Genomic DNA, 25,146 nt, shown 5'->3' with positions numbered 1-25,146 from the left:
AAGTAATGCCCATGTGACCACAATGGAAATAACCTTACAAGTTATTTGGTTATATAGGATATGTTTCCTACATAGCAGGGATTACCAAACTTCTACATTTTTGAAGCCACTCTGTTCTCCAGATCCTGGTTTAGGCCCACAACTACAGGTTGAGCCTCATTATTCGGGTTCAGTTCCAAGCATGCACCTGGATGGCAAAAAAATGCATGATAGCAAATCAATTTAAAAAACAAAGTTTCTTTGCTCTGGTGATTTAAAAACAGCCTTGCTGACCTTTGTGATGTAAGATAAGAGTCATTAAGAAGACAATCCATCAATCCTCCAAGAGCTTAGAAAGGCACTTCATTCAGCCCCTCCCTTCACCAATGCAAAGTGATCACATTTCTTTCAGGTGCTCATGGGGAAGGGAGGGGTCACCTGGAGAGAGAAAGATTGATGGATTGTCAGCCAGCTGCCCCCCCCTCATTAAGGAAGCTATTGTTAAAGGACTGTTCAGTTTTTTAAACTGATTTCAAAGGGATGCATTTTTCCTCTTCTCCAGGGAACAGCACATTCCTTCTCATTTGCAGTCGCCATTCATGTGGAGTCAAATCCGTGCATAAAAAATCCATGTATAACAAGGCTGGATCTGTACTGGATTTATCTCATGCCCTGTAATAAAACTAGCATGAACTGGGAATCAGAGCTTCACAAGTGAGAAGCTGATTCTCAGCTAGGATGATGCAATCACTGGTAGTGGAGGGGCAGGGAGCAATGCCAAGGGAAAAAAATGAACTTCTTGAATGAGAGGCTATCAAGAGAGAGATGGCAGGAGGCAATAGTGTAGCTCAGGGGGTGGCATGATAAGTACTGCAGGTGCTGCAATGCGCCACGTAAGCAGCCCCTCACTCATCAGAGCCATTCTGGGCAGATGACTAAGGGCCCAACCCTATTCAATTTTCCAGTGCTGGTGCAGCTGCCCGAAGAAAGGGAACAAACATCCCCTTACCTGGAGGAGCCCTTTGTGGCCTTTGTAGTGTATGTCCCATTGGCACAGCTGCAGCGGCACTGGAAAGCTGGATAGGATTTGGCCCTAAATGTGCTACCAAGTAAACAGTTTGAGCTCCCTTAGTATGAAAGCTACTTGTCTGAAGCTCCTTAGGATGCATTCAGCGTTTTCTGACAGTTGAATATACATGTCAATATATCTATTTTTTTCCCCAGCAATATTTTCAAGTTCCATAAATGTGATGCAAATAAAGGTCAAACTACATAACTGGATGTTTAATGCTGATATGTTCATTTCATTTAAAACTAAAAGATGAGCGAATCAGTCTCCTGCAGGTTGCGGCCACGAGGTGGGGGCAGGAGGGCTTTAATCCTGCCCCCCACAGCATCCACTGCACCTATTTGTCATAGAAAAAAGCTCTCAATGACACAATTTCACAGCGAAAAGCAGCTAGGCCCCCAATCTGGAACACAGTGGAGAGGGGAATAGGGTTAAAGCCCCGCTCCTTCCATGCTGGGATCTCGATCTACTGGGGTGGGTGGAATATCTAGCTGCTAATTAGTTGAAGGGAAATAATTACATCAGCATTAAGCACATGTGTAACTTTAGGGCCCAATCCCATCAAACTTTCCAGTACCAATGCAGCTGTGCCAATAGGGTCTGTGCTGCATCTTGAGGTAGAGGGGAATCACAGAAGCCTCCTCAAGGTAAGGGAACATTTGTTCCTTTATCTCAGGGCTGCACTGGTGCTGAAAAGTTGGATAGGATTGAGCCCTTAGGGCACAGCATGACAGTGGAATAGATTATTATTTTTATTTATTTATTTACCACTTTTCCACAAAGAATAGATGCCACTGGTTTCAGTGAGGGGTTGAAGTATAGTAGAGCAGTGTATGTCACAGACTTTTCTTTATAGCGAGAAAATAAAGAAAATGATGGGATCCTTGCGTGAATAAGTGGATCTAGATTGTGGCTCTGCTTTAATCCTAGTATTCGTAGGTCACATAAGTCATTTAAATCCCAGAGGCTATAAAAATTTATTTATGATTTAAATTTGAGTTATATTCCTGGTTCTTGTACAAGGCAGCCCAAGTAATTAATAATAAATCATTTATTCTGTTCCGTTTAGCTTTTTATCCTGCTAAGAAATGGCACTGCAACAAATGGCAAAAGTGCCAGAATGCATTCATTCTCTGAAATTGTTTTCACATCCCTTTCACAAGAACTTTGGGCCTTCAACGTCTTCCACAATAAATGGTGGAATTATTCCCATATGAATATCCACAGTTTAGACTGCGTTTGTTAGTTACACAGATCAAGGAATTGCTTAAGAGTAGAGTAGGTGGCTCATCTCATTATGGAAATGGCTTATTCAAGCCAAATATATACAAGAAATTTGTTGCAAAAGATCCTCATCTTACCTTAGCAACATTCATGAAGACTCTACATACAGACTCATGTAGTACTGCCCAAACAGCCACTATCAAGCTGCTTCTGGAAAGGTTAGTAGAACTGAAGAAGTGACAGGAGAGGGTGCTTAACTCTTTCCTCACTCATTATTTAACAGTTTCAAATAGCTCCTCTGAAAGTGGCTGTTCATTTTTTTACATTCCCCTTTTTATTAAAGTGATACAGATCCACTGCAGCAACTGTTACCCTGCACATGCCCGATCTCGTCTGATCTCGGAAGCTAAGCAGGGTCAGGCCTGGTTAGTACTTGGATGGGAGACTGCCTGGGACTACTGGGTGCTGTAGGCTTATACCATAGTCTTTCGAGACTGAAGGTTGCCCACCACAGATCCACTATGACCATTTCACTAAGGAAAAGTTAGGTTATCCTAACTTTGCTCTATTTTAAATAGACCATCCACCAGCCTATCAAGAAATGTGAACTTAAAGCCCTTATACATGTCTCTTATATTTGCAGCACCCTGTTCTTTCAAGGATTTCACTGCAATTGGTTTAACCAGACACCAGCCTTATCTTAAGATATCTTAAAAGTTTCATAGTTAAGCAAGGATTGAAACCGGACCCAAATTCCACACTGTAGTTCTTGTGCCACATTGGTGCTTACAGATGCCCGGTCCATGTGGTACTAGTGCATCCTGTTTAAAAAAAAAACAACCCTAAAATTTTAAAAAGCTGGCCGGGTGTTCCTCTTACTGTAGCTAGACAGTAGGAAGGAGGAGGGTGGAACAAAGGAAGAACAAAGGAATAAAGCTGGCAATGGGGATGGGCAGTTCAGGTCTGGGGAGGGGGTGGGCTCAAAGGCAGCAGCAGCTACTGAATCCAAATGCCCTTCCCAGACCCAATCCCGCAGAATGGTCTACATGGATCTGCTTGAGTGATTTTGCTGGGGCAGGTCCAAGTAGACATGACCGTGCCATGCAGGCATACCCCTGGGTAAGGGAACAAATGTTCCATTACCCAGAGGAAACCTCCGCGACTGCCCTGGCCCCCACAGGATACAGCGGTGGCCATTTTGGTATTGCCAAATAGGGTAGGATTTGGCTATCAGTACTGTTTTCCCACTGCCAGAGTCTGCTTAAATGATGCCAGAGAGTCTGTGGGGTGGGGGAGTCTTCCTAACAAGACTGAAAATTAAGAAGTTAAGTGTAATTAGATTCATTTCCAGTCCCTTAGTAATTCTCATCTCCCAATCATGTCACCATATATACATAAAGAATACACACGCATAAATTTTTAAGTTTGGAATCACTATCAAGACCTTCCTTGTGGGGAAGAGTTTGCCAACTAGCAGAAGTTCTCAGTGTTTATCCACAAATATGGCACATCAGAAGTGTGTGCGTGCATATTATTCAAACCTGTGTCAAAACAGCATGGGATGCATCTCTCACTTTAATCATCAGTACTTTCAAAACAAAACAGCACACCATTAATTACGGAATAATACAGATATTACAGAAGGCCTTAGTGATTTTTCATAGCCATCACCATGGAGGCAAGACTGATTGAGAGTCACCTCAGATGTGACCCTCACTCTGTGCCACCCAATCATCTTTAAGGTAGAACTACAGTGCATATGTCACTGTAATGAACACAGATCATACGTGAAGCCCTGCATTTATTTCCCAATTATTTTTCATTACAGTTTTTTTTCCGTTTGCTATATTTTCAGCGGTCTTTGGGGAATAACCACCAAACTAATCAGCTCTTACTTCCTTTAGGTCACAATGTTAACGTGTAACTGAGGAATAAGCAAACCAAGCCAGTGCTAGAAGTGACAGTGATGAGGGCAACCCAATCTAACGTAAATCCCCGCATGGTGATGCTGTGCTGTGGGCACAAGCTATACGGCATCATGTGGGGGATTTCTGGCTGCTGGAAGCCAGAGGTAAACCCCTGCAGCCGCAAACTGCAAGGTAAACCCCTGCAGCTTCAACAGGTCAATTTGGAACTGTGCCAGTGATATCGCTGTGTTGATTCATGCAGGCAGGTCAGGTCTGGGAAGGGCGTTGGATATGACTCATTCCGTGGCCGTGACCCTGCCCCCTCCCTGGCCCAATCTGCCCACCTCTACCCTTGTTGCTTCCCTGTTCCACCTTCCCCCCTCACTTGCCTCCTTCAACCCCCTCCCCTCTGCCCTGTGCTGGACTTACCTGGTCTGCCTCCTAACTGCTGGCACCAGCAGGAAAGCCTTGGCCTTCCTGCCAGCCTGACTTGAGAGCGCTTTTGCGACATTACATGCCAGTGGAACATATGTTCCATTGGCGTGGGCCCTCATTGGGATTGGGCTGCCAGTGTCTGGTATTTAGCTTTTTAGATTGTCTTGTACCACCACAGGCTGCATCTTAAAATTTAATGAGAGAATAACAAACTGGCACATATCAAAATTAGTTGGAAATGGTGCACAGATGACTATAGCAGGATAAGCCACTTAGAAATTTTTTTATATAGCTTAAGCCCTAGCATACCCAGGATGAATAAGCATACCCAGGATCTAGAAAGCTGCTTTATACTAACTCACACCCCTAAGTCTCTCTAGTGCCGTGCTGTATATGCTGTAGTGGGGGCCCAGTGTTTCAGACAAATTTATTTCTTCTGTCCTCTGTGGAAATGCCAGGGATTTCCTTGCCAGTCTGCAAGGAAAGCATGTGCTCCACTACTGAGCTAAGGTACTTGCCCCCTCCTCACAGTGCCTAGCCCATCCTAATTTTCCATGAGACCCCAAACTGTGCATTGGTGCTGCAACATATTGTAAATTGCAGGGAAGGCAGAAGAAGAGACAAGATGCTTCTGCAAGAAATTTGTGGAATGGATTTTATTCTTCACAAGACGGTTTCCTGTACTCCCAGATTTGTACAGTTAAAAGTAAATTGGTAGCAAAGGGAACTCCCATGTGGTGGCACCTTTAAAATGGAAGGCAGCCTGAGGATTAAGAACAGGCATCAGAAGTGCCCTAAATCTGAGCTCTGAAACTGTCATTCACAGCAAGGGTCCCAAGATGAAGAAAGTTATTGTTCAAGATCCCTTGACTGTACCCAAGGCAAAAGCAAAGACCATTCATAGATCAGCGCTTACTTCTTTGTATTTAAGAAAAGGCGGTCAAAGGCGGGGGGTAGACATCACAGGACAGAGATTTTGCGGAAAGAAACAGCCTCTTAAATACTAAATGACATGTGGCCTCATGTTTTTCACTGAACCCAACAGGGTGTAAGTAATTTGGTATTCTGTCTTCTAGCCCAAGGGTCTCTAAACCCCGGCCCGGGGGCCAGATGCGGCCCACAGCAAGCCTCTTTCCGACCCGCGGCCAACCTCTTGTCCCTTGAAAGCCTCTGGCCCACTCAACTGAACATGACCAGAACTGTGCTCCGATCGTGTCTGGAGGGTTGTTCTGAGGGCCAGAGAGGTGGAATGAATGAACCCATTCATTCATTTATTCACTCATCTAAGTTCCATCTCTAATTTATTTATTTAAATTTTATATTTAAATTTTTTTTCCGGCCCTCCACACCACACCAGATATTTTATGCGGCCCTCTGGCCAAAAAGTTTGGAGACCCCTGTTCTAGCCCAACAAGACACCCAATGAGAGAAAGCATACAAAAGTTTGTGCTGTCTTTGCAAACTGTTTTAAGAATACAAATATCCAGAAGAGAAGGGCTTTGATAAGTGTACATGGAAGAGCAAATGTGAAACAAAAATAGAACAGATTTTATTTTTAATAGCCATTACTATAAACAACTACATCTGTTAGAAAATGCAATTATGATGTTAGCCTCCCCCTTAGGCATTTGCACAGAGTCTAAATTTTGCCAAGCATCGGAATGCGAAAAAAAAATTCACTTCTGTTACTCAGGACTTCTGGGTATAATAGTGATGTCACAAAAGCCATGTTAAAAGTGATGAGAAAAAGGCTACAATCTTATATCTCAAGTTCAAGGCCCCAAAGTATAAACCTCTAGCTGTTACAGTTCTTTAAAACATTTGTTTTGGCAAATGTATTCCGGAGACGTGAATAGAGGGAAACCAAATCTATACAATTGATAGAAATGAGCATTTCTCTAAGTGCATTTGGAGATGCAGAATAGGCAGCTAGATACCTTTGGCTACCGGGTTCTGTATTAAGTATCAGAGAAATAGGCTGCTATGGCCATAGGCCTTTAAAACAACCAATGTGCTAATGAAAGAGAACATAACTTGTGCAGACTTTTCAGAACACATATAGAAATTGCAGGTAAGACCAAACCCGCTCACCATCCTATATGGTAGCGTCACGAAGGTTTATGTCACCTATTGTGGGAGGCCAGCGTGTCATCCCCATGATGGACCTCCTCCCACGCAGTGGCTGGCGCAATGCCCTGGGTAGTGCATGTGGGTAAAGCTCCATCACCCCACCACTGCTGGTTCTTTGGCTATAACTTTTGATAGAAAACAGATATTTAAACATGGTTTGCTTCATTGCATCTGGCATGAAAATGCACACTGAATGATATATAGCATTATGGTATTATTTAAAAATACAAAGATTTAAAATTTTTTGGCCAGTAGCGGTGTCATGCCCCCCCATGTGCGTCACCCAGTGTGGCCTGCACCCCCAGCGATGCCACTGATCTTATATATGATTTACTTTAAGAATGCAATCCTATGCAAAGTAAGCCACACTAAACTAAATGGGATTTACTTCTGAACACATGCTTGGGAATGCAGCATGGTTTCAGCTCTGATGGAAGAGATTCTATAGTTCATATAAACCTGGATGGGCCAAAATGTAAGGTGTATGCAAAATTTCTGAAAACGGTGTTAATCCATAATGCAAAGTGCTTCCTTACCTAGTTATGTTACTTGGCCATTCACACTGTCACTGAAAATGATTACTAGTCAATCCCCTTGGTTGGATGCTTGAGTACCACTTACTATGGTTTACTATTAACCCTGAGCACTTTTGTATATAAAAGAGTTTTACACCTGGTCCTCTAACACAGTGCTATTGATTAGTAATATAACTCGAAGTTGCCACATATATTCAAGGTAAAAAAAAAGAATGTATACTTGTGATTTTTTAAGTGTGTGTGTGTGTGTGTGTGTGTGTGTGTGTGTGTGTGTGTGTGTGTACAAAAATAACATAGGAATAGCAAATGTTCCTCATATTTCTGCCAGCATATTAACCAATCCTTTAAAAAAAATCCTTGATGCATCCATCTGCTGATTGATGATCATAGAGAGTGGAGACCCAAGCATGAAATCTTAATGCTGTAGACATTTTCATCTGCAGCCAAATCACCAGGGAAAGACTCAGTCAAACACTCCATCCTGCAAAGTTTGTGACAATGTTGTCAACTTCTGAACTGGGCCTGGTTTTTCCTGGTTTATCTACCTGTCAATGCCCAAATTTTTACTACTGTTGCAGTTCACACAGACATCCACAAAATCAGTTCATGCATTATCTCAACTTGGATTAAAATGTGAATTCTTGCAGACTGTAATTCTAAGAAACATGTGCAATATATTTTTCATCCCAAGAGAGTTGAGCACCAAACCATCTGCTAGTGAGGTATCAAATCATTTTATCCTGAATGTGCACAAGGCTACAAAACCACTACCTAAAGTTTACAAAGTCTTTGGTTGTTGTTTTTTTAAATGGTGTCTTCCAGCTTTGAGAAAAAGCAATACAGGGACTGCAATGTATTTTAAATATGCTTATTTGGAAGCAAGTTTCAATGAAATCCATGACATTAATTTCCAGAATTCCAGAAATTAGTATTTTGGATTGGGGAGCTGAGTTGCATCTTATGCAGGGGTTAGGTTCTAAATTGTGCGCATAAGGCAAATATTGCCTATAGCAGTGATCAGTGCTTTTTTTGTAAAAAAAAAAAAAGGTGCAGGAACTCACGACTTGTTAATCTTTTATTTATTTATTTATTTATTTATTTTTAAATTTATTATATATATATATATATATATATATATATATATATAATATTTTTTTATTTAAAATAAAATAAATCTTTTATTTATTTATTTATTCATCTCATTTCTCTCTCTTTAAATCCCCATTCCCCAACTACTTAAGAACTAGAAAATGAGGGGAGATCTTCAAGAGAGAAGAACAAAAAGAGACGGACCACCTCTGGATCACACACCAAGGATTATATCACGGCTTGTTGCATGTATTTGCAAATATGTAACAACCAAAAAAATTAATTAAAACTTTTAAAACATTTAATAAATATTGGTTAAAACAATTGATGAAGGCAAAACATAAAAAATGATTACATTACATCACTCTACAGATTTGTTTGAACCCAAATCAATTGGCACACAGGGGAGAGGGGGCACAAAAGATGGGTTAATTAATTGATTAATAAACAAGTTATGGATCAAAAATCATGTGGTCACATACCCTCTATTGGCTCAAGACATTGAAACATGATTGGTGCAAAAAAAAAAAGAGAAATATGTGATCAGATAACAATGAATGCGCAATATAAGCACACAAGGGGGGGGGGAGCAGAAGAATAAACACAAAATATGAATTGTAAAATAGATAAATTATATAATACCGGAATATAATCTATTTTACAACTCATCTTGAACCAATAGAGGGTGTGTGACCACATGATTTTTGATTCATAACTTCATAACTTAATCAATTCATTAACCCATCTTTTGTGGTTCCCCCCTTTCCCCTGTGTACTATGTCCCCATTCCCCATTATAATAATAGTGATTATTAAATATAGTCTAAAAAAACCAAAAATTAATAGACAACAATGATCTGACCTACTGCACAGAGGAATACATATTTCCTAAGTGTTGTTATAATGCAGAAAGGACATTTAAGCTTCCCCATTTATAGTTAAAAACCTAAATCTCCTGTTGATGACATTACAAAGCTACTAAATTATTAGTAATAATTTTTGCTTAATTAATTTAGATCAGCCAAGCCTTATATTAATAACTATAAAAATGAATGAATTACTTGCTTCTGAGTAGACCTGCATAGGCTTGGGCTGCAATCCCATCCACATTTTCCTGGGAATAAGCCCCACTGAACACAAGCTTCTTCAAATATTTGAGCTTCTTCAAATATGTTAGAAGCAGGAAACCCGCCAGAGAAGCGGTTGGCCCTCTGGATGGTGAGGGAGGGAAAGGGGAGATAAAAGGAGACTTAGAGATGGCAGAGAAATTAAATGAGTTCTTTGCATCTGTCTTCACGGCAGAAGACCTCGGGCAGATACCGCTGCCCGAACGGCCCCTCCTAACCGAGGAGTTAAGTCAGATAGAGGTTAAAAGAGAAGATGTTTCAGACCTCATTGATAAATTAAAGATCAATAAGTCACCGGGCCCTGATGGCATACACCCAAGGGTTATTAAGGAATTGAAGAATGAAGTTGCAGATCTCTTGACTAAGGTATGCAACTTGTCCCTCAAAACGGCCACGGTACCAGAAGATTGGAGGATAGCAAATGTCACGCCTATTTTTAAAAAGGGAAAGAGGGGGGACCCGGGAAACTAGAGGCCGGTCAGCCTAACATCCATACCGGGTAAGATGGTGGAATGCCTCATCAAAGATAGGATCTCAAAACACATAGACGAACAGGCCTTGCTGAGGGAGAGTCAGCATGGCTTCTGTAAGGGTAAGTCTTGCCTCACAAACCTTATAGAATTCTTTGAAAAGGTCAACAGGCATGTGGATGCGGGAGAACCCGTAGACATTATATATCTGGACTTTCAGAAGGCGTTTGACACGGTCCCTCACCAAAGGCTACTGAAAAAACTCCACAGTCAGGGAATTAGAGGACAGGTCCTCTCGTGGATTGAGAACTGGTTGGAGGCCAGGAAGCAGAGAGTGGGTGTCAATGGGCAATTTTCACAATGGAGAGAAGTGAAAAGCGGTGTGCCCCAAGGATCTGTCCTGGGACCGGTGCTTTTCAACCTCTTCATCAATGACCTGGAGACAGGGTTGAGCAGTGAAGTGGCTAAGTTTGCAGACGACACCAAACTTTTCCGAGTGGTAAAGACCAGAAGTGATTGTGAGGAGCTCCAGAAGGATCTCTCCAGACTGGCAGAATGGGCAGCAAAATGGCAGATGCGCTTCAATGTCAGTAAGTGTAAAGTCATGCACATTGGGGCAAAAAATCAAAACTTTAGATATAGGCTGATGGGTTCTGAGCTGTCTGTGACAGATCAGGAGAGAGATCTTGGGGTGGTGGTGGACAGGTCGATGAAAGTGTCGACCCAATGTGCGGCGGCAGTGAAGAAGGCCAATTCTATGCTTGGGATCATTAGGAAGGGTATTGAGAACAAAACGGTTAGTATTATAATGCCGTTGTACAAATCGATGGTAAGGCCACACCTGGAGTATTGTGTCCAGTTCTGGTCGCCGCATCTCAAAAAAGACATAGTGGAAATGGAAAAGGTGCAAAAGAGAGCGACTAAGATGATTACGGGGCTGGGGCACCTTCCTTATGAGGAAAGGCTACGGCGTTTGGGCCTCTTCAGCCTAGAAAAGAGACGCTTGAGGGGGGACATGATTGAGACATACAAAATTATGCAGGGGATGGACAGAGTGGATAGGGAGATGCTCTTTACACTCTCACATAATACCAGAACCAGGGGACATCCACTAAAATTGAGTGTTGGGCGGGTTAGGACAGACAAAAGAAAATATTTCTTTACTCAGCGTGTGGTCGGTCTGTGGAACTCCTTGCCACAGGATGTGGTGCTGGCGTCTAGCCTAGACGCCTTTAAAAGGGGATTGGACGAGTTTCTGGAGGAAAAATCCATTATGGGGTACAAGCCATGATGTGTATGCGCAACCTCCTGATTTTAGGAATGGGTTAAGTCAGAATGCCAGATGTAGGGGAGAGCACCAGGATGAGGTCTCTTGTTATCTGGTGTGCTCCCTGGGGCATTTGGTGGGCCGCTGTGAGATACAGGAAGCTGGACTAGATGGGCCTATGGCCTGATCCAGTGGGGCTGTTCTTATGTTCTTATGTTCTTACAAGGGGACTTACTTCTCAGTAGACATGCCTAGGCTGTCTCAGGTGCAGGGGCTGCACCAGCCAGCTTCCTTTTCCCCCTTCCTTTTGCCAAGCCAGTACCTGGGTGCTGCAACCCGTCTCCCTGGCTGGCTGTCCCTCATCGTCCTCCTCCTCCTCCTCCTCAGCACATGTCTCCACGCCCTCAGCGGCTTGGTAGCTGAGCGTGGGGAAGCAGAGCGCAGGGAGAGGAAAGGCGGGCTGGGCTCAGGCGAGAGCTGAGTGCGGTGAGGCAGGGGCAGTGCTTTTTTTGTAAAAAAAATAAAATGTGCAGGAACCCACTTACAGGAACAAGTTTAAGATTAACAAGTGTAATCTTTTATTTATTTACCTCCCCACCTAAAAAAAAGAAAAGAAAAAAAATTATTCCTTACGGGGATTTGAACCCCCAACCTCTGGCTCCACAGACCAGCACTTTAGTAACTGAGCCATTGGAAGTCTTAGGCTCAAAGTGTTTGGAACTAATACTTGAGGCGCTGATGGCCACCAGCTGGGCTCAGGACCTTATATATTAGTTCTGAACACTGTAACTCTAGGCTTTCCTATAGCCCAATGGAGAGAGTGCTGGGCTGTGGAGCACAAGGTTGGAGGTTCGAATCCCTCCTTAGCCAGCAGTGCTGGGCAGCGCAGGGAGGGAAAAAAGGTGGGGGCCAGGAGGAGGGTTAGAGGTTCGAATCCCTCCCTAGCCAGCAGTGCTGGGCAGCGCAGGGAGGGAAAAAAAGGTGGGGGCCAGGAGGAGGGAAAAAAGGTGGGGGCCAGGAGGAGGGAAAAAAAGGTGGGGGCCAGGAGGAGGGGGAAAAAAGGTGCCGGAACGCCGTTCCGGTGCGTTCCATTACAAAAAAAGCCCTGGCAGTGATTTTCAACCACTGTGCCATGGAACATTGGTGTGCCACAAATGGTCTGCAGGTGTACCACAGGAGTTTAGGGGAGGGTCAATTATCAGTAGGACCATTGGAGGATGTGAGCAGCATGGTGAGCCTTGTCAATTGTCAAAAAGCTGATGGCGTGCATTTTAGCACCTTGTTAGGGTGCCATGAGATGAAAAAAGCTGAAAATTGTCTATAGTCATGGCTATATTTTACTGCTACATTGGAGACCAGCAGACTGTCACACTATAAGTCCAACACAGCCAGTTTTTCCTCCAGAGTTGGAACAGATCACTGTTTCTTCAACTGATCACCGTGTTTGGCTTATGTTTAAGGGCCATGTTGTATGAAAACTACATATCTTTAAAAATGAGAATCACACAGCATGGCAAGATGCTCACGCTATGGGATCAACTGGGACTATGGGATCAGCTGGCACATGGGATCAACTGAGAGTATAGCAGATTCCCATTTCATACTCACTTCAGGGCATACACTCACTGAACAGAAAGGTGGGTGGAACTGCCCACATTATTTACATAGCTATTCTCCCTTTCTCTCTCTCCCTCTTTTTGCACATACAACACATACAGTACATGTATGTACATACATACATCATACATATCCAGTCCCAAACTAGCAGGAAACCTGAATGAATTAAGGCCATAATCCTATACTGTTCTTTACTGAACTAAATACTGCTGAACTCAACAGGTCTTACTTCTGAGCAATTTAAGTGGCTTAAAATGCCATAATTGCAAAGGAAAAACTGAACTCCTCCTGCTCTCAGTCAACTTGGTATGGAGACATGAAGCTGCAAGAGAATCAACCAGGACATGCGCTATATGGAGGCAGGTGAACTACTCAAGTCAGTGTCAAGATCTTCAGACGTTGCTGTCTCACAGCAACCCGTGTTCTTGTTGCTCATCCTCACTTGGCTAAAGTATAGCTGACAAAAGTGGGCTGTGGAGCTGTGGCAGTGAGCCAACCAGGAGCTGTGGCAACTGGGGCTGGATTACTCTTACACATTTTAAGGCTCATGCGCTCCAATCAGTGCATCAGCCAAGATGCTGCGTTTGAGCCCTTGACAAAAGCATTGCCAGCGCTATGGAAATAAACATTCAAAACAAATCATGTCTAAAAATGTACAGTGGGCCCTCCTTAGCCACAAGCTCAGCATTCATAGATTTGAGAATCCGCAGATGCCTCAGAACACTTCCTGGACTCAACCAGTAGTTGCTGACACAAACCAGCAGTGATTTCCGGTCACGTCCAGGAGGCCTTCAGAGGAGCTCAGAGGTCGGTGTGACCTCCAGGTAAATTTTTGCAGCAGCGGTGCCCTGCCCCCCCCCCCCAATTCCAGTTTCCACAGGGGGTTGTGGAACCAAGGGCCTACTGTATTAATGGCCGACGCAGCTTCTTCCAAAACATAACAGTTTGATATCTATGTCAAAAATTATTATGCAGGAAGTTGTCTTCATTTAAATGAGGCTGATATATTTTAGCATGCACATACATGCCTCTTAGAGTAACAAACCTCCTGCCCCAACTGATAACTAACAATAGCATTCAAAGCTAAGGATGATCATGTACACTGAAGTATCCCATGGTGCTGTAATCTTATGCCATAATCTTAGGTTTGGGGAATTATATATCCCAAAATACCCAGCTGTCTGAATTGAAGGAGATACATCCGGACAATGTAAACTGAACACATAAAATATGGTGACTCACTGAAAGGCTAATAAGATATCATCTCATTGAATAGAAAAGGGAGAATATTAGATACCCTTAAGAATGATGGATATGCTTCAATGAAAGCGAAAATTTCAACTAGATGCATGGATATCTGAAACGGAACTGAAACATGTTTACAGCCTTCAGATGAAAATCTAATACTGTATTATGGCAAACACATTTATTAAACTGCTTAAGTCAAGAAAGGTAACAGGCATTTTAACCTGCTGCTTCTGCAAAACAAAATCACAATGTGAACACGAAATGAGGGGACGGTGTAGCTGCAGTGGTTCTTGAGTTAGACTTGGAAGATCAAGGTTCAAATCCCCGCTTAGTCACAAAGCTTCCTGGGTGGCCTTGGGCCAGTCACTCTCAGCCTCACTTCAGAGGGTTATTGTGAGGACAAAAGGAGGGTAGGAACTATGTACACCACCCTGAGCTCCTTAGAGGAAGGGCAGTATAAAAATGTGAAAAATAACAAATCTCAAGTGGTAGTCTTTGGCCAGCCTACACAATAAGAGCACACACTGAAGGTAATGTAAAGTGGATTAATTACTCCTAAGACACCCAATCTTTACAATTGTAGTGATTATGTAGTAGCAAAAGGGTGGATTATTCTAGACATTCAATGCATGCATATTCCCGAACACGCGTTTGTGCAGATGCGTTAAGAACTAAAGTGAAACTTCATCTTGGTATCTGCACAAATGCATATTTGTGAATAAGGGGTATAATATGTGATACCCCTTTGCCTATGGGTGCATGTGAGCCAGATGACCCTTTGAATATATATTCAATATATATATATATATATGCCATGTTTCTCTTTTCATCTGAAAGGAGGATAGTCACAATTGCCAACATACAACACAAGACATTAAGACGATAAAACAACTCAAAATCAAACATCAGCAATCAGCTCAGACATGAACCAGCAGGACACATTGCACCATAAGCTAAACAGGAGTGCTTTTATGCTCCTGCAATAAGCAAGCATGGGGGCTGTGATATTCTCTGGCAGGAGTTCCACAAGGCTGGTGCTGCCATGGAGAAGGCCCTCTGAAATGGTGCTGCTAAATGTGCTTCCATGAATGATGAAACACATAGGAGAGCCTTTCCTGATGGCCTTAGGACAGTGTTTCTCAACCAGTGGTATGAGTACCACTGTGATACTTCAGGTGGTGTCGGGTGGTACTTGTGGGACCCTTGGACACCTGCAGCCTGGCAGCAAGACCGGGAACATGCAATAAACAGCAGTAGGAGGGGCAGCTTGGCAGGCAGAGCTCCAAGGCATGCTTTTTTAGCTCTTAAAAAAGCCCTCCTGTCCACCCTGAGCCTCTTACTAGTGGTTTATCATGTCACATCTGGCCTCCCAACCCAGAAGTAATTGACACTGATATCAGTGCCAGTTACTTCCGGTGGTACTTCGAATAGGTGAACCATGTGAAGTGGTACAGTGGAAGATAGACCTTGAGAAACACCGCCTGGGAGACTGGCAGATGGTGGCGAGACAATCTTTCAGGTATTTAGACTCAGGTCTAGAAAGGCAGTAACTAGAGCCTTGAAAAATTCATAAATAGTTTTCTCCACAAGACTAACTGTATGAGGAAACATTAGCTAGAACCAGAGAATACAAGAAGTCAGTCATTTCTGTGATCGGCAATAGGCTATGTTACTGCTCTTTCACCAGCTCACATAAACCTTTCTTTACACAGGTGAGTTCCTGATCATGTAGCAAACATAAATAAAAAAATAAAGGGTTTGCACCTATGGGTTGTCCCTGAGATTCTCTACAACACTGATCTGATGAATTGCAATGGAGGAAGAACTGAAGAGGGCATTTACATCACCTGGGAAATCAAGACTAGGGAGGCAAAAGACTGCATGGTTTAGGGCCCTACAAATAATGTTCAACTTAAATTTACACACCCACCTTTTCATAAAACTGTGCTTCAAGGGAAATTATGTTCTTCCACGCTCTTTATCAAGAAAGCCCACATGGCAGTTTCCTCACTACATGCACACACAAAATCACCAGCATTAATCATGTAATGCTTCTAATAGTATAAATGCATTTCCCCCTAACTTTATAAAAATACTATCTTGGGACATAATACACCAAAAATTCACATAAATAAAGGCTAGGAATGTATACATTAACCCATTTTTTGCCTGGCCCACAGGTGTACACATTTGGTCCCTGCTGTGTATATGCAATGTTGGGCAGAAATGGCTTAAACACACAGACAGACAGACCCCATGACAGGCTGAAAAGAGACTGATTTTATGTACACGAGACACATTTCTTGTCCTGATTTATGGATGCTTGGAAGCAAGATATTGTATGTACACAAGCGGAAAGCTGGAATAGTACAAGGGCACTCAGACTAATTTCTTACACAGCACATGCATGAACACACCACAGATTTTTTGATGTGGAACAAAAGTCTGGCTCATCCTCATCTGCTCACACAAGTGTCCATTTTTCCAACTGGCACTAATATTCAGACACCTGTCACATCGACATCCCAATTCTAAGCGGGGGGGGGGGGGAGGGAGAAACACCGCTAGTCCTGCTAGTTCATTGAAACTTACTTTTTAATAGACAACTTACTTTTTTTTTAAAATGTGTATCCCACCTTTCAGATCATGAAACAGAGCTCAAGATGGCTCAAAATTAGTAAAAAACCAATTTTAACAAAAAATAATGCAACCATTAGCAGAACCAAATACAAAAAATAATTCAAAAAGCAACCCAGAAGCAAAAACAGTTCAATCAAAATCAATTACCCAAAGTTTAAAGCTTTGCAGACCCCAAACAAAACAAACAAACACCCTTGTGGAGAGGGTAGCTCTGATCTCCAGAAGGAGAGACTTACTCAGACCAGACACAACAGAAAAGGCCTAGGCACAGGTCACTGCCAACCATATATGGAGTGGTGATGGTGCCCACAATGGGGTCAACTGTGATGATCTCACAGCAGACTCACACTGGGAGGGGAGGGGACTGTCTCAAGATTCCAAACCAAAGGGCTTTATCGTGATCAGCAGCACTTTGAATTGGGCTTGAAAATGCACAGGCAGCCAGCAAAGATGTTTTAATGGGGTGTGACTTGCTCAACACCCTCAAGCAAGTATGCAGCTTGGTGACTTCATTTTGGATTCCAGTCCAAAAATAGCTCAGGCCAATAACCTAGAAGCAACAAACCCCTATGGTCCACTTGCAGCCCAATTCTATACATGCCTGCTCAGAAATAAGCCCCAGTTCAACTGGCCTTATGCTCAAGTAAGCATAGGACTGCAATGTGCGTGTCACTTAAGGCAGCCAGCATGAGCATGTTGGTGGTGGATTTTATATAGCACATGGGGAAATGAGAATGATCTGATAGCCCTGCCACTGACTGTTTATGCAAAAAGACACTGTCTTCAAGATGCCTCTTAGTTACTGTCGTTTCTATAGACACACAGAACAGAGGTTCTCCTCCTAACAAGTAGCTACTCCCACATCAGGGCACAGTGAGTGTATGCCCCATAAACACAACAAAACTTGTACATATATAGATGCAAGATAAAATTGCGTTCAACTGATTCCTGGCAGCAGCAACTGAAAGTTTACACGATTCCGAGGGGAGTGGGATGGGGTGGAAAAGCCTGTAGATACTCATTCTTCAAGTTGGCATTTGATGCTTCCTATGTGCAGATAAATTCTCAGTGTCACCGTTGCTGAAATTTTGCTGCTATTTTTATTTTCAAAGTGACAGAATATTCAAAGCTGATAAATGTGGTAGAACAGACAAAATTATTAAAAGCTTCAATTTACAGCAAATAGTGACAGTTTGCTTTTGCTCCTCATAAACCAAAAAGCTTGGAGGTGTAAATACACAGACAAGGTAGCAGCAGACTTTGGTACTTCTTGAAACGGTTTTACGAAGTACTGCAAATGTATACGTATTTTCAAACCTCTTTCTAGTCATACCTAGCAATATAAAATATTATGGACCTTAATTCAAGGCTTTACGTTTTTAAGAGTACATCGAAAGGAAAGGTGATCAAGTATACGTACACTGAAGACATTATTTTAACAATCGCTCTGCCAGAATAAAACGAAGCTCTTTTCACGGGTTTAGCAGCATTGCCTACACAATAATACAGATCTTGCTACTCTGAGAAGTGTCTACCTTTTCCTTTTTGGGTGTAGAGACCTTAAAATTAGTTTCAAAAAAGACTCACATAAAGACAAACATGTTTCCTGCTTCTGAACACCATAACCTTCGTATCTACTGTGGTGTGTAGCTTCTACTTCAGCAATTCCCAACCTTTACACTAAGGTTTAGAACACGGTAAGTATTTGTGGGAACATCAGTGATCACTGCTGTAAAAAAAGCATTTTTTTTTTTAAGTACCTGGGGGTAAAGCCAACCACCTGGAGGATATGGAACTCCCTCTGTGGGCCTTCCTAATGTTCAAAATGTCTTCCAGCTGCGATTGCAAACCCACCTCCGGTCTGTGATCATGGAAGTGGGTCACAATGGCAGCAGGGAGCTATTTCGAGCAGTGGGGAGGCCCACAGAGGGGGCTGCAGGCCCTGACCCTCCAGAAGTCCAGTAGTACCCTAAGGTGCTTTTAAAAAGCCTTTATCGTAGTAGTGGTGCAATTCCTGCAGTGCTATTGCTGCTGATTTAGCCACTAAAGGGGAATGAAGTGGTTCCAGTTTCTCAGGGGGTTGTGACCCCCAGGTCCAGAATCACCATTCTCCTAAAAGGTCACAAAAGTACTGGTGAGCTTTTTTCCTGCTGAAACACCTCATTTGCAGATTTGATGCCAAATAGGGGTCTCTTATGGCACAATCCTACCAGAGGTTTGTGCCAGCAGAGTGAGTGCTCTGCCGACAAGCACCAAGACAAATGTGCCATGAAGCATGTTATAGCCATGCCCCATCTAGACCCACTAGCAAGAAAACTGAAGCCTCCCCACTGGCACTAGTGCAAGAAGCAGCACACGCTGGACGAGATAAGTCCCTTGTTGAACAGCACTGGGGTAGGGCAGGGGGGAAGACTGAATGGGACACGGGGTGGGCAGATTGGGCTCAGGAGGGGTATGGGATTGGAAGCATTGGTGTGTGCCCTATCCTATCTCCTTTCCCAGGCCTGATCTGCTGACACAGATCAATTTGAACTTGTGCCAGCAATTTAGCTGGCGTAGGTCTGAGTAGATCCATTGCACAGGCTGGGGTTTTCTCCGAGACAAGGGGAAAAAATGTCCCCTTATCTCATGGTGACTTTCTGTCTACTAAATTCCCTGCAGGATGCAGCGCTAGCCACAGTGGTGCTGCTGCATCAGTGCAGGGAATTTGCACTGGATTGGACCGGCTGTTGTATTGGCCCGAACACTAGTGTATTTAATTAGCCCCAAAGCCAAGGTAATTTAATGTACAGTACAGGGCTAATTAAATTAGACAGCTGCTAACTGCCCTGTAAAGAACTGGGCTCCTGCTGTTTGCAAACTTGTGTAAATATAGGGAAATAGATAGAAGTCTGAGCATCTTTTTTCTGGTGTATTTTTTTCTCCATGACCATCAATGACAGGTAGTGGAGGCAAGCGAAAGCTGAGTCACATAACTGAGCCCCTTTGGGGCTATTCATTAGTACCACCTCATTATGAGAAACGGATCAGGTTTTTCTGCAAATAATAAATTACTTGTAAATAAATAAAAATATTTCTTTCTAGATCACTTTTTAAAGTCTCATTAAGCTAGGTGGCTCCTGATAGAGTGTCATTTGAAGAAGTGGGTCCTGGCACTAAAATGTCTGAGAAAGGAAACTACATTATCGAAAAGCAAAAGGGCATTTGGGATACAGTTGTATTCAACTAACTTGCTCTTTTTAGTAGCTATCTAAGAATTCCATGGTGCATCTCTAGATGGGAACTGGGTAGGACTTAATATAAGTATTTAGAACACATGCATCCATAATATAGCGTTCTCAGTTGCCATGGACAGAAACTTGAGTCATGTGACTCAAGTCCAAGTCACAAAAAGGTGTTTCTTGTGGACTTGTGTACACTTGAGTCAGACACGTCAATGACTCCGGCACTGATTCAAGTCTGAGGCCACTGATTTGGAAATGAGTCCCCACACATGCAGACTTCAGTCTGTCTGTGTCTGGGTGTGCTTGTTTCCTTTTTTTGTGATGTGAAAGACCTCATGGGGCCATCAGGGAAGTTCCAGCCAGGAGGCAGAGAAGGGTTAATGTTTTGCTTTTGTATCGAGTAGGAGGCAGGGAAGAGGCAGGAGCAGGCTCTCTGGTGCATCTCTGAAGGAATCAATGATCTTTGGATGAAGTTTTTTCCCTGCACAAACAGGGGAGAAGGTGGTTCCTAACCATCCAGAGAGACTCATGGCATGGAATGGCTCCAGCAGGCTCACTGAATGACTGGCCACAATGGGACTTCTTCTGAGTAGAGCTGCAAAGGACTGGGTCATACTGGTAATCCTTCCAGCTACTGTGTGTGAACCTCCTCCCTCTTGCCACTTCTTTCTCCACTCTCAGTCTGTCCCACCCCCTCCCGCCTTGTTTACAGATGGGATGGGGACATCAGGGGAGTATTAAATGACAACTCTGACACACAAACCCCAGCAGCAGCTTCATTTTTTCCCCCACAGTTGAGTTTTTAACAGAAAAGACTCAGGACTTGAGTCTTTTAGAGTCCCCAAAACACTCTGAGTGAGTTGGATATGAGCCTGTTAGGACTCATTTCTGAGTCCAGTTAAAGGGGGTGGAGACTCATGACTCAAGCCGTGCTGGATTTGCCCAACTCTGCCAGTTGCTGGCCTTACACAACATCTACATTTTTAAATTCTTCAGCAGACAGGACCTAAGTCAGCAATGTGTAAAGTGAATAAACCCAATCATTTATAACTGATAAAAGTGTGAAAGAAAAAGCACAAGTGGGGACAGAAGGCTAGATTTAAATCAACAGGTGGAAAAAGTTCTCACAGTAGAGAGTGAACTTTCCCCTGATGAGCAGACGGCAAAGTTCTTCACCCAGAGCACTATTTCTCTAATCTATAAAGACTAAACTACATTTCCTAACAAACAAGGTAATAAATTGGTTGGTATTTTAAACTTGTCAAGAAAATAATTCAGCAAGACCTTTTGTGGATTGACCGTATTTCATGTTTATTTGCAGCTCTCAAACAAAGGACAAGGTGCTGGCATAATAAAGCGGGCATGCGAACACTAGTGAGCGATCACACAAAATACGGGCAATTAACATACAGTCACACCTGAGAGATGTCTGACAATGCTCAGCTCTCACAAAGGCAACAAGCATGCTGAACGCAAACCGGATTCTGCCAGGCAGGGACGGTGCCAGGCAGGGAGGGTTAGCCCAGACTGGTGCTGGCACAGGGCCCAAATGGCCAGGCCAACCCCACACTGCAGATTCCCAGTTACTGACAGGGAGGGTGGGAAGAGCTGCCTTCCATTGCTGGTCAGCTGGGGGAGGAACCCATCAGATTCTGTTAGGCCAGCATTTCTCAAACTGTGCATTGGGACCAGATTTCTGGTGGGTCCCACAGAGCCTCCAATGAAAACAAGGTGATGGGAAAGATCAGATAATTAATTGCCTCAAGCCCTGAATCTATTCAGAAATCAGATAGCTGCTAACTATCCTCCAAAGAGCTGAGCTCTTGCAGTTTGCAAGCTTGTGTAAATATAGGGAGATAAATGCTTGAGTGTCTTTTTTGACAGTAGGAGCAGGTGAAGGCTAAATCACATAACTCAGCCCGTCAAGCCTTAGGGCTGCCTCATTATGAGAAATGGGCCAACTTTTTTTTTTTTAAGTAAATAAATAAAATTACTTGTAAATAAACAAAAATATCTCTTTCTAGATCAAAATCTTATAAAGCTAGGTGGGTCCAGGCAGAATGTCATTTTTAAAAGTGGGTCCTGATGCTAAAAAGTTTGAGAACCACAGTGTTTGGTCCTACACCTAACCCACAAGGTTCCAACAAGGCTCTGCTTCTTGAGCCAGCAGTTTATTATTATTATTATTTATTAACAGTATTTATATACTGCTTTTCAACGGAAAGTTCACAAAGCGGTTTATAGAGAAAATCAAATGAACAACTAATGGCTCCCTGTCCTGAAAGGGCTCACAATCTAGAAGGATGCAAAAGCACACCAGCAGACAGCCACTAGAAAAGACTGTGCTGGGTGAGGAGGGCCAGTTACTCTCCTCCCCGCTAAATAAAAGAAAAGCACCCACTTAAAAAGTGCCTCTTACCCAGTCAGCAGGGGTTTTACATCCCAGCTTCATCCTTAACTTGCCAGGTTTTGCCTTGACTCAATTTCCTTTGGCTCCTCCTCCTCCAGAGCTTCTGAATTACTTTAATTTCTTTGGCAGTAGTGAAAAAGTGTAAACTAGTTACTCTTTAATTTCTTTGACAGATGCATCTTTTCTGCAAAAACATTTTCTGAGACTAGAGGCTTGGCTCCCATTCAGTGCAAAGATATGTTAATGCTATACAGCTCCAACTCTGAACTGGCTTGCCTTTCAGCCCTCAGAGACTTTTCTGTCAGTATAACAAGCTGAAAAACAAAATATGAATGACAAGTGCACATACTTAGCTGATTGAGAACACAGAGTCAAAAGTAACCATATTAATCTCTTTTCTCCTGGAGACTGTACGACATCCAGGCAGAAATATTGATCCTGACCAAATCTTCAGCAGTGGGGACCGATAATCAGTGTTCCAAATATAAGTTGGAGAATGCTGTTCCAAATGACAGGTTTTGTCTCCTTCCTTCTTCATCTATCTTGGTCAGGGTCCTAAGTTGTAGCTCATCAACATTTTGCTTCCAGATTGGGAGGATGCACAAGACTGAACCAAATTACCTCAAACATGATAGATTTCATACAGTCAATTTTAACTATTATAGAACAAAGTAGATGCTACCTCTGACAGTAAAGGGTTTCAGATTCTTTGTAGAAACAAATACTGAGGCCAACTATTTCTCAGTCACTCAACAATCAAAAGGAAGTGTAATTATAGAGTACAGTGGGCCCTCGTTTTCCAAGAGGGTTTCCAGAATGAAACCTCCAAGGATAACAAACTCTGTGGATGTTGGAGTCCCAGCAGGGCAGGATCATGACACCACAATCACTTTCTTGGAGGTTGTGCTGGACCCTCCAGAGGTTGTGCTGAGCTTGCAATCCATGACATGGTCTATGGAGTGAACTGCAGACCTCCCTATGCCTCAGAACACCTCCCAGATGTGACTGTGAGTTGAAGGCATGAACCAGAAGTGACTTGGAGATCCCCTGAGATGTGGGGAGGCATCCACAGATGGTGGAATCTGCAAATGCTGGGTCTGCAGATAAGGAGGAGATAATAGAGTAATTCACTCTATAGTATTCTGGATGGGAATGATGATGTAGAGAGCGGGGAGAGTGAAGGGAACTGGTATTGGAGGAGGGGACTGGGTCAAGCAATAATGGATTGGGATACAGCAGGCTTTGGCACATGTGCATACTCTTATGGGATCTGTATGGTGAGTGGCAATTAGGAAAATAATACAGCAGTTGGTCTGCTATCTGAATATCACTACATGCTAGGACCAAGCTCCATAACTGGAGGTGTGCTTTTTTTGGTCTTAATTTTTCATTATTTTGTTTTTTTGACAAAAATGAGAAGTGCAGAAAGCGGTGTTATGTGTTTTTATTCTGTCATCACCGAAAACGCCATCTCTGTCCATAACAATGTGCCATTTCAAAATCCATTGGGCTCAGTTTAAAATGTGTACATTACAATTCTGTTCACATTCACAAAGGCAAGCTGCATTAGGTAACCCTGTAGACCTAAGTTGGGGGCACGTTTTACTTCTGCATTTTCCATGCATTCTTTATGCAGCGGAAACAGTTTCCTCACATTTTTCTCATAAGGGAGATTATATCTGCTGACAGTGTGGGAGAATATCCCAGAATTCCCTTCTGCTCTATATTCTAGAGAATAAAGTCACTCCTAAGAATGCAGTTAGCACCACTAGAGTTTAACATTCCCCATGTAATAATCATTCTTTTAAGATCATTCTACAGTATATATTTATCTTTTTTATAAAAACACACACCCATTTATTGCTCCCAATTCCTTAGAACATAAAGGAAAACACAAACAGGAATCAGCAAGTGTTTTATGAGACACTGAAAATGCCACTGGAAAATTTTCCAAGGATCAGCTGAAAATTTACACGATTTCCATTACAATGATAAAGTGGTCAAGGTAATATATGGGATCAAGATACGTGAACTGAGCAGTTCATCCAGGCAGCAGCCAGTTATGAATATTTTTAATAAATATGCAAAGATGATATCTTGTCCCATAAAATAGCTAGTCAATGGTAAACCTTGCAATGCATCTTCGCTTGTTAACAGGCCCATGCCCATAATTATCATCTCTATGAATATATATAAAACTTTGGGTCTTCAGTATCTGCATTTTACATTAGTTCTTTCAAGGAGTGATTTAGATCACCACAATTTTCTATCCATGAATACCTACTAATTTATATGTTTTACAGATGTATCTATAATACCTATTTGTAATTTTTTTTAATTTCAGTTTCATTCAATAACAAGAAAATGCATCACCTACTGATATCTAAATTCCTCTTATTCCCCAAAGAGAACAGCATGGAATTGCTAGATTGTTCAGCAGGTGAACAAAACTGCATTCAAGACTATGCAAAAATGTGTATAAACAGCTGTTTGTATGCATTACTGAAGGGTTAACTACAGTTCAGGCAAATACAGTCCCTTTACGGTATATTACAAAATGTGCAGTGCTCACTGAACACATGCAGATAGAAATGGGGGCTGGTAGTACATTTTTCCATTATGTCTGATTATTGCAAGAGAAGCCAAACACTCTCACTGAAACATGTCCCCTCAGAAAACCAACATGTCAGGAGAGAAGGCTAGACTAGAATTATTATTATTATTATTAACAGTGTTTAATAATACTGTTAATCCCACTTCCCTCTCCATAAGAAC

At 42.6% G+C, this 25,146-nt stretch overlaps 1 protein-coding gene and 1 pseudogene across 1 annotated transcript in view; one reads left to right on the top strand and one right to left on the bottom strand.

Moving 5' to 3' along the window:
* The window catches only part of RSU1 (Ras suppressor protein 1), an 88,354-nt gene that overhangs the window by 4,257 nt on the left and 58,951 nt on the right, over positions 1 to 25,146 (bottom strand). The gene's annotated exons all lie outside the window — the stretch shown is intronic.
* LOC136654588 (5S ribosomal RNA) lies at positions 2,627 to 2,746 on the top strand (annotated as a pseudogene).

The sequence above is a fragment of the Tiliqua scincoides genome, chromosome 5 (genome assembly GCF_035046505.1).
Source record: "Tiliqua scincoides isolate rTilSci1 chromosome 5, rTilSci1.hap2, whole genome shotgun sequence".
NCBI lineage: Eukaryota > Metazoa > Chordata > Lepidosauria > Squamata > Scincidae > Tiliqua > Tiliqua scincoides.
The sequence above is the reverse complement of the archived record's forward strand: the minus strand, read 5'-3'. Positions and strand labels throughout refer to the sequence as shown.